Source organism: Pipra filicauda, unplaced genomic scaffold, assembly GCF_003945595.2.
Source record: "Pipra filicauda isolate LSUMZ 115617 unplaced genomic scaffold, ASM394559v2 scaffold134_size1991817_pilon, whole genome shotgun sequence".
Classification (NCBI taxonomy): Eukaryota; Metazoa; Chordata; class Aves; order Passeriformes; family Pipridae; genus Pipra; species Pipra filicauda.
The window spans coordinates 1,114,535-1,128,363 of NW_024103818.1; the positions used below are offsets into that span (position 1 = coordinate 1,114,535).

A 13,829-nucleotide genomic window follows, 5' to 3' on the forward strand; every position below is an offset into this window, starting at 1 on the left:
GAGTGTATGGGGGGAAAATTCTTTGCTGGAAAAAAGACCTACTATGATGTTGCCAAGTTTTAACCCAGAGGGAATTTCTAGCCCTAAGTTATAAATTCCAGAAAATAGGGGCCTATAATAGAAATACTGACAGAACCTTAACTATAGCATAGCTAAAGGCAACACTGCAATAAAATGGAATGACCTGTGAGATAAAATGTTTAATCTTTTGAGTGAGATGTGGCCTAATAACTCAGAAGCAGAGATGGGGGTGATTCAGGCTTTTCCTTGCAGCCTCTTATATGCCCTTTATGAAATCCACTGTCACTCTCAGCTGCTTTCCCTTTCAGGCTGAATCTTGTTTCACTCTGTAGCCAAATGGACTAGAAGGGTCATAAAGAACCAATTTATGGTCCCTAACTGTTAAGCAAAAACTATTTTTCAAAATGTAAATTAATGGCAACAGAAGCGGAAGGATCAGGAAAAACACCTTTGCACATGACACGAATAATAGAGACAGAGAAATGGGAGGTATGGATGTGTGTTAGAGTTTCTCTGCTATTTCTCACTAGTGTCTTTCCAAGACAGTAAATCAGCATTTGAACCTTTCTTTATTTTACTGCAAACAGTTCTGTGAAATTCTTTCTTCTCAAAAATCAAAACCTAACTCTTATTCTTATGTTGTTTTTTATATCACAGGAGGGGTAAATAAAATCTCTGCATATTAAAAGATTTTTGAATTACATTATTGATATTAATTTATATGACATATTTGTCTGTACTAGCAAGTGAAACTGGTCCTAATGACTTAGGAGGTCTTCTCAAATGCTATGTCCAATCAAATAAAGAAAGATATAATCACCAGGCCTGTAGTGATCTCTCTCCGGTCAAAAATCTCAGATAAATTGGAATTTCGCTTATTCAAACAATGCCCTAGGCCAGGACAAGGGAATGCCACTATCATTACAGTGGCAGAGCCAGGTTTATATCTGCAGATTTCTTTATTTTAAATTTTTTGCTCTCCTAGAAGCAGGTAAAAAAGGCCTTCTCTGTCTTGGTTGCTTCTTATTCACTAAATGTTTCTACCTGAAGAAACAAAGTTATATGAAAGTGAATTCTTTGAAAGTTTGCATGTAATTTTTCAACCGTGTACATAAGGAATCATTCTTGTAATAATGATTCCATCCCATTACAACAGCTGGAATCATGTATGTAATTCCTTGCATATCACCCAGAAAATTTACCCAGAGCCTCTAGTCACTTCTGTTCCCCAAACTTCCCTAAGGCCAAAATCACTATGAAGAACATCTGTGCTCTGTTCTTTGGGGATTTCTATTTTATTCTATCAATATTTTCCTTCATTTTAACACATGAAAATTGTAATTAGATATTCCCATACTAAGTATATGGGATCATCTATTGCAGAAGATGCTTCCAGGAAAATCTGGTTTGTAAGTCTCCTGTCCTGCCCGTTGTTATACCTGTCATTTCTGATTCAGTAGTATTTTGCACCTGTCAGTCATAGCTAAATGAGGCACTACATATTGAGGATACATTTGCTTGCTGTCCCAGTGCTTACATTTTGTTGGATTGCCCTGTACTCCACAGGGGTGATTTGAAAACATACTCCCAAATATTAAAGGAAAAACAAAACAAAACAAAACAAAACAAAACAAAACAAAACAAAACAAAACAAAAAAAACAACAACAACAAAAAAAAAATACCCAATGGCATCTGTAAAATGTACAATAGAGTGAGGCTAAAGAGGTTAAAAAATAAAGAGCATTTTCATGCTTTTATATTAACAACAAGAATAAATTTTAAAAAGACTAATAAGATAATTGAAAAAAATGGAGGATCCATCAGCAGTCAGTAAGAGTTCCTACACATACATGTACATATAAGTTTATTTTAATATATATTTTACATATATAAACACCTACATGCAAATGTATATATGTATATATGTTAAAATTTTTTTTATACCTGAACCCCTTTACTATAACTGACCCATAACTAACTCCTATTAGAGATTTCTTTACTCTTATTATACTAATCTCTTCTCTACTTGCCTAGAAGACTCTACTGGACAGAACGTAAGTGGAAGGAACCCAGTTTTTACCATAAGTTCATGCAGAAAAATGGAATTGGTTCTTGTTATACATAAGCAAAAGTAAAACTTTAGCTGTCTGGATAGGAACTTTATTTCTAAAGAGAAACAGACAACATTGAAGCCAAATGTATGCTAAGGTTTGCCATTCCCTCAAATTTCATAGTTTCCAGTGTTGAAATTATGATTTAAAAGGAGTAGATGGACCTAGTTTGGTCAGTATTCTGTGCTTTCTTGCTTTGTGTACTTAAAGTAATGCCAAAAGCCAGTTCTAATCAATGCCAGTGTTTTTATTGCTCAGTTATACAGACTAGTGTGCTATTAATCTGTGAAGATCTGATTGGAAGTGATTTCTGATTTTACCTGATGCAAACACAGAAATACATAATTTATTTGCTTTCAGATTACAGCCTTCAGATCAGTTGTTGCTTTACCTCTTTCTTTCAAATTAAAAAAAAATACACATTTTGAAATTACAATTTAAAAGTATTCAAAAATTATATTAAGATTTTTATCATAGTTGTCCTTTTAATAAAATGTAATCATTTAAAATGTAGACAGTTTGCACGAAAAATTTCTTTGTTGTCTTCAGCCAATCAACTTTAAGTCATCGTACCTTAATCTCAAAGTTCACCTCTAATCTGATATGCTATCCAAATTCTCTCAAAGTGTAATATACAGGTAAATATAACATGCATACATATTGTTGCTATGTGGAAACAGATTATTAATATTGACTTCTATGTCCAGTGATACTTTATTGGACATGCATGACTCTAAAATTACTACAGAAAAATACTGAACTATGGAAATAGATCATAATCATGACAGTTACAGCAGAAAATCTTGTAACTATATTTTGTAAAATTCATCTTTTCAGCAAAGAGCTTGTGCAAGCGTAGCTCAATAAATTTTCTACTTCAGAAAGCAGTTTTTATTAAGGTTATGTGGAATCTTCTGAAATGAACTGTGTATGTGTGTTTGTGTGCACACATTTGTGTGTTACACGGACAGGTTTTCGTATGAGCTTGGCATATTGCTTGTGGCAGGCTGCTGAGACATGAATAAAGACAGTAAGAAAAAGGCAGAGCACATCCTGCTGATAATCTAGGGAAGGGATTGCTGCACACTTCCCTTGTGCAAAATATCAAGGTTTGCCCAGAAGCTCCCAAGATCATTTCCTAGCCCCTAGATTTTCATGTTGAATTATTTGTCTTGTTTGCTAAATGAACTCGCTTCTTATTTTATTTAAACCACATGAGGTAGGTGTATTTGACTTCCTAGCAGGGAATGCAATATTTAAGTGATTTCAGTATGCACAGCTGTGAAAAGGTGAAGCATATTTTGTGAACATAATTTGGGGTAATTTTAAATGGCATACCCTTCCTCCAACTCCTTTCCACAGCCTGAAGCTGGAAACATAAAGTGCAGCTCATATGCTCTTTACAATTTACTCCTGAGAAACACTGACCACAAAAGTCAGTAAACATTCATCATGAGCTTTAGGCTACTTTCCTTGGATTTGGCCTCAGGCTAAGCTGAGGGCTAAAAACATTTCATGAGGGGGTTAGGGTTTTAAGAAAAATAAATATATTGCTAGTACAGCATGGTTACTCAGCTTGGTCTCACGCTGGAAAAATTCCTGCTCCCAACAAATACGCAGAATTTTATGTTATTCGTCTGCCACTCTATAACTGATATTGTGGTTTTAAATCACCAATATGCTAATCAACATAGCTGTTGTGACCTACTTACCACATATTTCTGCCAGAGCTTCCCATAACATGTCACATTGAATCCTCTCTGAGAAGTACAAACCAAATCTACTTCAATCCATTTAGCACAAAGATTCTGGGGAAGAAAAAAAAAAAAAAGAGGAGCACAGCAAAGCGAAAAAAGCTAGGTCAAGTTCTCTTGTTTATCCTGGCCTTCTGTGACATACAGCCATGTTCGCCACTATCTAATGCCATAAGCAATGACATGATTCCTCATGAAAAGGACTACAAATAGGGAGGACAAAGCCCCATCGAATACGATTTTCTATATCACAGAGAAGACTTGGAAGATTCCTCACTAAATGGTTGGTTGTCTTAGTGCAGTTACAAATCTTTTTCACCTAAACAAAGCTTACAAAAAAAGGTTGATGCCTTAAAAATATCACCTTACTTTCTTTTTCTGTTTAGTATTCAACCTGTATCTAAGGAAGTTCTTTTTACTTGAACAAAAAAAAAAACACAACAGAAGGAATGATGTGAATATATATACTTTTAATTCTAGAGATTTTAGTCATGTGTCTATAAGATATTTTAATTGTTCCGGGAGAGTCAAGTCTTGCTTGTTTATTTTTAAGTCTAATATACTTTGGTTTCATAATGTATTATGAATATAGGAAAATAATATATCATGGACTATACTGGTCAATATTAATTTTACTGTTAATGTTCAGTTTAGAAAATAACATCAGTAAAATGATGAGGAAAATGAGCTAGCACAGATTATAGCACAAAGTGACACATCAGATCATTCAATTGATGTTGCTGGGGATGCTCATATTGTGTTTTGAATCACTGTCTAGGATATTACAGGTGTCTACGATTACAGATTTCTAGGATAGAATAATATTATCCTAGATGAGATACAATGCAAGAACTCGAAAATTTGTATCTATAGTGAAGACTTCCAAACACATTTTTACAGGGCATATCTTTAAACCTCCTTCCCCAGACAAACTCTAGCCTAGAGAGTTAGAATATCCTTCCCTGAGTTCTGAGTTTCCACTGCACTCCTGAGAAGTGCAGATTAGAATGCACTTAAACAAAATTTTATAGAATTAGAAATGTTGTTATTGGGTGAAAACTGCAAAAGAATACCTGAAAATAATAATTACAGCTTAAAGCTCAATACATCTTGAAAAAAAAGAACTAACTAATACATGGTTCCTCTCCAAGTAATTTCTTGTTCTGGCCCTGATGGTCAGCCTCGGTGTTGTGGGGTCAAATACTGTTTTCCACTGCAGACATGTGACTTCTAATGAAAAGAAAGAGAGGTTCACTTAGGCAGCCAAAAGCAGAACATGTCTCTCTGTCTCAAATCTCTACTTTAAACTACACTGTAATAATCACAGATGCTCTGCTCTTGGCAGAATGAGAAAAGCTTTATACAGATTCACAAAATAGCTCCATTAAGTAAAGACGCCATCAGTCTTTATTACCACTATTATCATAAAGCAAATTTCACCTAACATAATATCAAATTAAACTTACAAAAGGACTGAGGAAGAAGCTATGAATTAATATAAAATTACTAAGAGCTGAGGCCCAGGGAGCTTAAACCCTAATCAACACCAAAGTAAAGAATAAGAATCAAAGATGTAGAGCACCATGGTAATTTGTTCCTGTGTTGACTACAGCAGCAAAAATAACAGTCTATCATGTCAGCATCTGCTAGTGAGTTTAAATGCCTGTAAGCATAGTTTATATTTGACATTTGTTCAAAGTATCTTTTTTTAAGGAGACAGTTTAATACTTCAACTTTGCCCTCCTAGCTTCTTTTAATTTCACAGGTTATGTCCAACTTCATCATACTTTTTTCCTCTCCTTTTTAAAGACAAACTGTATGGTATATTATTTTCAAAAACGCCAAGCTAATTTTTGGAAAAAGAAAATTGCTATTTTTTAGAAAGACTAGTTCTTTTACTTCAGTGGTCATTATCACAAGATAAATTCCCATATGGCCTAAAATAAAGTTCTAGGATTTTTTGATTTATGGTGCAATTGTCTATCTTGCCCTATTTTCTGAAAAGCAAGTAGCACGCCTTATATCTGGTTTGATTGGGAATGGAAGATCCTTTGAAAGTGGAGGCAATACAAAATCATTTGTGAAACACTGCCTTAGGATTGCATCACTTTCAGTTGCCATTACAGAACTTCAAATAACGAAATTAAGTCATTGTGAGAACATAAACCCTCCTTCAGGACTTTGAATCATAACTAACATTTGTAATTTTTTAAAAATTCATTTATTTAAAACTGGAAAAAATAATTAACAATTTTTTTCCAAAAACGACAAACATTCACTTGCGAATTCAAATGCCTTGCCTAGGAGAAAACATCAAAAGGATCCATATTCTATTCAAGGTCTTCTCAGGAATCCTACCTTTTATTTCTCTGTATCTCTGAAAGCTGCTATAACGGTAGCATGAACAAAAGAAGCAAACTTGGATACTTTAAATTCTATTTTCTACTTGTAGCCCAAACAATGTGCCAACATGTTGGAAGCATTAGCCCTCCATTACAAGAAACTTTCATAAAGAGGAATAAACACAGTTTGGCCTGAACATCTCAGAACACCTTCCACTGTTCAACTATTGTTTCCAGTTACACCCTGGCTGTGTGCTAACCAAGTCACAACTATTTAAACAGATTTTGTTACTCATTTTCCACTCATGAAAAATCAGGTAAGGCAGAGTCCAGTAGCTGACTAAAAATTTTCTGACATAAAGAAAAAGTCGTTGGATAAATTCAAATACGGGGGCAGTGAAGAGCACACCTGTGGGATCTACCACTCACTTTACATTTTGAACACTGTACAATTAATGCACCTAATCATATCAATGTTCATATGCAGGGTTCTTGAGTCTGTGAATGTGATAGACTACCATTTCTCTCATGGAAAACAGCTCTCATGCTATCTAGATTTCTCAGAGTCTTACTAGAGATATTGTATGAAATAATGCCTTGGGATATGATTTTACACATTCCTAGTGTGTTACCTAACTCCATTACTAAGAAAGCACTCTGGCAATCTTCCACTGAAGATGAACAAATATTACAGAGAACTTGCTACATGCCAGACAAATGGCCTTAGCCTAAAGTTCTGCCAGATGAATATGTTGTGTATTAGAGATCTGAAATGCATTTGAAATCCACAGCAAATGTTGTGTTCTCATGATGTGCTTATGATCCTATTTACACAGCCTTGGGAAAAAGGTAACCATGGATTGGAGCCACATAGTAGTATTACCACTATATCTCATCAACACTAAGGTTACCAGGACTGACTGAGACACACAAGTTAGGGATTTCTGAGTCTTAAAATACTACATCGAAAAGCTTCATTGTACTGTCCAAAATTCAGGCCTTCAGTAGAAAGAATGATGAGATTAATGAAAAAGATATCCAGATATTTTCCTCGGGTAATATATTATAAATGTGAATGTGTATTTGCATAAGAAAAATGCTATAGAGATACAAACCTTGAGTTTCTTTTGCTTAACTGAATTTGAATCTTCCAGTGGTTTATTTTTGTTTGGTTTATTTTTTGAAAATGAAAAAGGCAGGTAGAAGGGCAACCAAACCTCTGTCCAAACCTTTCTAATTTATATAGTTTCATTCTCATCCCTAAGATAAACATCTTATGTGACAGGTGTGAAAGTCTTCATAGGAATTGGTGTAGCATCCTGAGGTTTATGAAAATAAGACGCTTCATGTACATCCCATAAAAAAAGAGCCCTTACACATTAACACAAAACTGTGAACTTCATGCTTTGCAATGAAAAAATAAACTTAATAAACTCCAATATAAATAAAATTGACACAATACCATTTCACAGAGTATCAGCTGGGTCATACTTGGTATGGAAAACAAGAACATATTTGAAATGTTGGATTAGCATGGCCCTAGGACAACTCTGTTACATGAAGTACTTTCAGTACAGGCAATCTAGCCCAAGATAGTGAAATATTCTGTCCTAAATCTGTGGCAGCCCTTTGGCAAACCCAGTCCAGAGCTGCAAATCCTGGAAACCTACATCCTGGTTTTGGTTAAACCACAACACCTGCAAAACTTGACAGGCAAACTGTAAAATCTAGATGTAATGGGATACCTTGAGGCTACAACACATTACTAAACCAAACCCTTAAACCACCATTCTCTGGCTCTTAAATCAAATGACATGGTGTGTGTTTACAAAACCAAACTCTTTCCCTCTGTTCTACCATGATGATTTTTAATCCACCACAATGCCCAGTACACTTTCTGTTCCCTGCCTATTGTCATTCCAGCACCTTGCACAGACACTGACTAGGAAAGTGCCGTTGTCTTGGACTAAAACCATGCAAGGAATCTTGCTCACAATTAAAAAGCATGGATGATTGCTGAACAATGCCCAAACATGCGCTCCAGCCTTGTTTAATTTATTAGTATATGTAAGGTTAGAACCACAGAGATGTCAGAGTTTCCAAAGTCTTCAATCTAGAAATGCTGCCTTGAGTCATGAGCATCTACATGATGTACATTCACAACCAGGTTCTCCACCCAGGTAGCAATGTCTTGCCACAATGCAGCAGCCCAGATGAGTTTACCAATACACTGCCAGTTATTCTGCTTTTGTTGTTGCAACCAGTCCTCCAGGGCATTTCTGGCATCCATGAATTGGTATAAAGTATTGGTCATTTTTCAAATTCAGCAATGTCTAAAGCCCACTATATGGCTTTCGCCTCTGCAAACTGAGTCATTTCACCTTCTCCTTCAGCAGTTTCTGTGACTTACATAGAAGACTCCTTACAGCTGCTTTCCATCTCTGACGCTTTCTCAGAAGACAGCAGAATACATCAGTGAACAAGGCATATTGCCTCTCGCTTTCTACTTATTTTTATGTAGTGGAGCTTCTTCAGCACATTACCTCCTCCTCTAGTGTCATTTCAGAATCTTTGCCTTCTGGCTAGTCCATCACCACTTCTAAGATTCCTGGATGACTGTGACTTCCTATCCACAGCACAACCTACTTATTCCACATAGCATCAGTTGCATGGTATGTAGAGAAGACCCTCCCTTTGAACATCCAACCCAGCACAGGTAACCAGGTTGTCAGGAGGAGCTGGCACTTCTGAAACAACTCGAGCCCCTCCATAAGCTGCCAGTATCTTCTTTTCAGTTGGAATATAACAGATTTCAGATACTCTGTATTCCCAACTCCAAAAACTTAAGCGCCAACCTTGAATCTTCCCTGGTACTTTCTGCCAGAGGCTCCAGATAGGACCATTCTCCCGAGCTGCCGCATAGACGGCATTTTTTACATCTTACCCTGTTCAGACAGGGACCAAGGGCTACTGCATGAACTATTTCCTGGTTTTTGTTCACAGGCCTGTAATTGCTCAGGGTCCCATTTGAAATCATTCTTCTTCCGGGTCACTTGATAGAGAGGCCTTACAATCAGACTGCAATTTGTGATGCACGTTCTCCAAAATCCCAAAATGCCTAAGAAAGCTTGTACTTTTTTTCTTCCTAGTTGGTGACAACATTGCTGTTACCTTGTTAATCACATCCACTGGGACCTGGTGACATCCATCTTGCCAATTTATTCCTAGAAACTGGATCTTCTGTGCAGGTCCCTTTATTTTATAACAAAACCAGCTTTCAGAAGGATTTGGGCTGTTTTCTTCCCTTTCTCAAAAACTTCTGCTATATTGCCTCACATGATGATATCATCAATGTATTGCAAGTTTTCCAGAGCTTCACCCTGTTCCACTACAGTCTGAATCAGTCCATGGCTGATGGTTGGGTGAGGTTGGTTACAGGCGTACTGAACATCCCTTCAAGTGAAAGCAAACTGTAGCCTGCACTCTGTCACCAAAAGGACTGAGAAAAACTCACTAGCAATATCAGTGGTGGAATACCACTTGGTTGCCTTTGACTCCAGTTCATGTTGAAGTTCCAGTATGTCTGGTATGGCAGCACTCAGAAGCAGCATGACTTCATTCAGGCCATGATAATCTACTGTTAGTCTCCATTCCCTGTTAGATTTTCACACTGACCATATAAGGCTATTAAAGGGTGAATGGGTCCTGCTGGTCACTCCTTGGGTCTCCAGTCAATGGATTACTTTATGGATGGGAATCACAGAGTCTCAGCTGATGAAATACTGCTCCTGTGGTAGCAATCTGCACCTGCTGTTTTCAACCTTCAGCAGCCCCACAACACAAGGGTCATCCAAGAGACCAGGTAGGGTAGACAACTGTTTAATTTTCTGTTTCCAGGGCAGGTATGCCAAAAATCCATTGATACCTTTTTGGGTCCTTGAAACATGGTCTCCTGAGACAGTCTGTGCCAAGGACGCACAGAGACTCTGGGCCAGTCACAAGAGGGTGCTTTTGCCACTCATTCTCAATTAGGCTAATTTCAGGCTCCAATACAGTCAGCTGTTGGGATCCCCCTGTCACTCCAGAAATACAAATGGATTCTGCCTCTGCATAGCTTGATGGCATCAGGGTACACTGTACACCAATATCTACTTAAAGCCTTGTAATCTGCAGGAGCTGCTGTGCCAGGCCATCAATTCACACAGTCCAGTAAACCCAGTCAGCTCTCTCCTTCACCTGGCTGGAGGTAGGGTCCCTCTAACACTGATCATAAGATTCTCCACTTAATTCCTGTAGAAATGGACTAGAACTTCTTTCCATAGAGTCACTAGTATAATCAACCCTTCCATTCTGCCTGGGAAACTTTCCACTGGAGACTCGAGCAGCAACTTTTCTAGAAGAACCTCCATTTGTGATTTTTTTCCCTGTAATTATTGCACCTGTGTCTCTAGGGTGGTTCCACAGACAAAACCATATGGTACCCCATGGTGTGAGCCTTCTATATCTTCTCTCTTGAGCAAAGGATGCCTGCTGTCAATTGCTAAGATACAGGCCCATACAGGCAGGGAGAAGCACATATCCTCTCTGAACTGCTAGAACTCACAGGTCAGTTTATCTGGTAGTTCCTCCACAGTTAAGACAAGGGAAGAAGAAATACTGTCTTTATATTCACAGAGCTGACAAGCCACTTCATCCACTATTGGTGGCACATCATCTTTCCACATTAATGTTTCCAATGTGTTGGCATGTTCCATTAGTGCACTCTGTACAAATTTCCGCTAGATGGGTTGTAGGCATAGGACTTCTAGTTCTGTGGGTAACTGCGCATTGTCTGGGTCATAAGAAATCACCTCTCACACACCTAATTCCAAGGTATTCAATACCTTTCTCTATTGCAGTCCATTGGCCTGGATGATACAGAATATCTTCCTTACAAGGATACCTTTCCCACACACTTGACAGGAGTTACCTTCAGGGGCTAAAGGCGTGTGTGGCATCTGTTTGGCACGAACCCAGGTACTCACATGTATGTGCAGTAACTGAATTAGCTTTATTACCAAGAACAGCAGTTTAAATACAGAGTTCAAACTTTAACACGTGACCTTTCAACCAATGACATTAGAGCACCTCAATGTGCATGTGTGCTAGAGTCCTAAAGAACTACAAGTCCCAGAATGCTTTGCAGTATCCTTCCTGTAATATGAATTGTAACAGGCGTGTGTCTTTTTTCCCATTACTTTGTCAAGTGATCCCAGCTGCTTGGCTTCTTTACCCTCTAATTACAAACTGCTATCCCCCATTGTCCCAGCATTGAAGCAGCCAGGCAGTAATACACTCACCTGGATGACAGCTAAAATCTTTTTATATCTCCTGCAGCTCACTCAAGGTTAGGGATTGAGTACTGGTTACCTCTTCTGTCTCTTCCTCCTATTCTTTGATGGCCCTTGTGATGTCCTTGGTAATGGCACTGAAAATGGCCCTTGTGGTAGCCCTGCTGCTTTGTCCTCTTCATCGTTTTCACCTTCCTTGACCTCTTGTCCTTCTTGTCCTCCATTACTACAGCTCTTTTACAAGGTGTCTTTTGTAAGTATTTCTTCCGCTTCTGTACAGAGGCAACTGAAACCGGTACATGTTGGTTCTCTGGTTGAGCAACTGTCACCAGGGTTGGAGCAGCTGCAGGTCCTGCCTCTGCGGTTGTAGTAGCTGCAGTGTTTGTCACATTATTGTCACATCCAGAGACCTTCTTTTCCTCCTGAGGGCACTGAACAGTGTTGAATATGGCTTGATAGGCCTGAGCCAAGCCCCAGTATACTGCACGTGTCTCTCTGGAATTGCCAGGGTGACAGCACACCTTTTCCAAATACATTACTAGTTTTTCTGGATTCTGCACTTGTTCAGAGGTGAGGTTCAAACACACTGGAGGTGCCCACTGCTCTAGGTACTTGCCCATACTGTTCCACACACCCCACTACACAGAACTATTTGAGCCTTTGGGTAGATCTCTGGTGATGTTCTTAATTAATTGACTGTCTGACCATAAACAAGACCTGAACCATATGTTGCGACATGCTGGCTCCAAGCAAAAGGACCAGGCTAGTTTCAAGGGTATTCAAGTGTTATTCAAAATCTTTAAAATTCTCAAATGCTCCTGTAATCAGCCTGGAGAAGGAAGGAAAGAAGGAAGGAAGAAAGATGTAGGAAGGTATCTCCCCCACAGGTTATCTCTCTGAGGAGAAAAGGTGTGATTAATTGTTCCCCGGATGACTCCCAAAGCACAGAGGTGCTTGCAATACTCAATACATACAGCAGGTTAGTTTCCCCAGCCAGTAACATTACCATATCATAAGCCGATACAAGAAAGTGCCTACAGTAATAGTTTTATCCCAGGCCCTAGGGGCAATAACCATCACCACAGGGTACACATACTGTAAACGTGGTGTTACAGGTGTTACAGAAAACAACCCTGAGAACAAGCACGGTAATTGTGAGAGCAAAGAAATCAACCAGTACAATGCAAGTTTATAACAAATTTGTTTTAACACACTCTGGTCAGATCTGTATTTATCTCAACCCTACTGACAACTAAGCACCACACAGCTGCTCACAAACTCCGCACCCCACATCCCTCTCAGTGGAACAGAGAGGAGAATCAAAAGTAAAACTTGTAGGTTGAGATAACAATTTAATAATTGAAACAAAGAAAAATATAATAATAGTAGTAAATTAAAAGAGAGATAAAACTTAAGAAAAACAACCAAACAAGTGATGCACAATACAGTTGCTCACCACCCACAGTCCAATGCCAAACCCTGATTGATTTATTACTCATTTACATGCAATTCATCAATTCTTTCAATTTCAATTCAACATGCACCAATGTTTTATTTAGACAACTTCCATTAAGTATAAAAATTTTCTTAAGGTTTTGAAGGAGATCGTGGCTTTTGGGAAGGAGGTTGTACAGACTGCAGTTCTAAGGTACCTGTCAATCGAAGGGCCAACACTTCTATTTTAGACACTCTTTAACTTTTTCACTGTCCATTTATAACAAGGAACTGAAGCTGTTGTCTGGGAAGTGATTTGTGACAAATAACTGAAGTAATGCTGTGTTCTTTAGTTGTGACAATTGTTATTTTTAGGGCTAAAGGGAGGAAGATAAAGTTTGCAGTTATTCTATTCTAAGACAGATTTCAGTTTAAACAGTGAAGCTGTAGTTCTATATAGATAATCCATTTTGCAGGTCTAAAAATAGCAAGCTGACATTAAACAGATATTTTTAATTAATGTACATCAGTACTAAGAGCAGTACTAAGAGCAGAAATTTGTGGACAGTCACATTCTTTGTAGAATGAAGGGGTCAATCAAGGAATGCGTGCATAAGCGTGCATGAGTGAAGCAAACCATATTCCTTCTTTTTATGTTGTTCCCAGGCTGGCACAGAGTTGCAGCACAGCCTTGAGAAATTCGAAAAATGTGTGTTCTGTTAGTCCAGATTAATAGGCTGTTTTGAGATATTTACACCACGGTACTGTGACACCTGATGTTGAACTTCCCTCCTTCAGGGATGTTAAGAAAGGAGGAAGAACAGAGGTGGTGCTTT

The 13,829-nt window shown here is 38.1% G+C and overlaps 1 long non-coding RNA gene across 1 annotated transcript; it reads right to left on the bottom strand.

Moving 5' to 3' along the window:
- Positions 1-1,012: 1,012 nt before the first annotated feature.
- LOC120322595 lies at positions 1,013-5,113 on the bottom strand. The gene is made up of 3 exons (XR_005562391.1): positions 5,017-5,113; positions 3,846-3,941; positions 1,013-1,065 (listed from the first exon to the last, which is right to left on the bottom strand). It is a non-coding gene; the product is annotated as an uncharacterized LOC120322595 (long non-coding RNA).
- Positions 5,114-13,829: the final 8,716 nt, after the last annotated feature.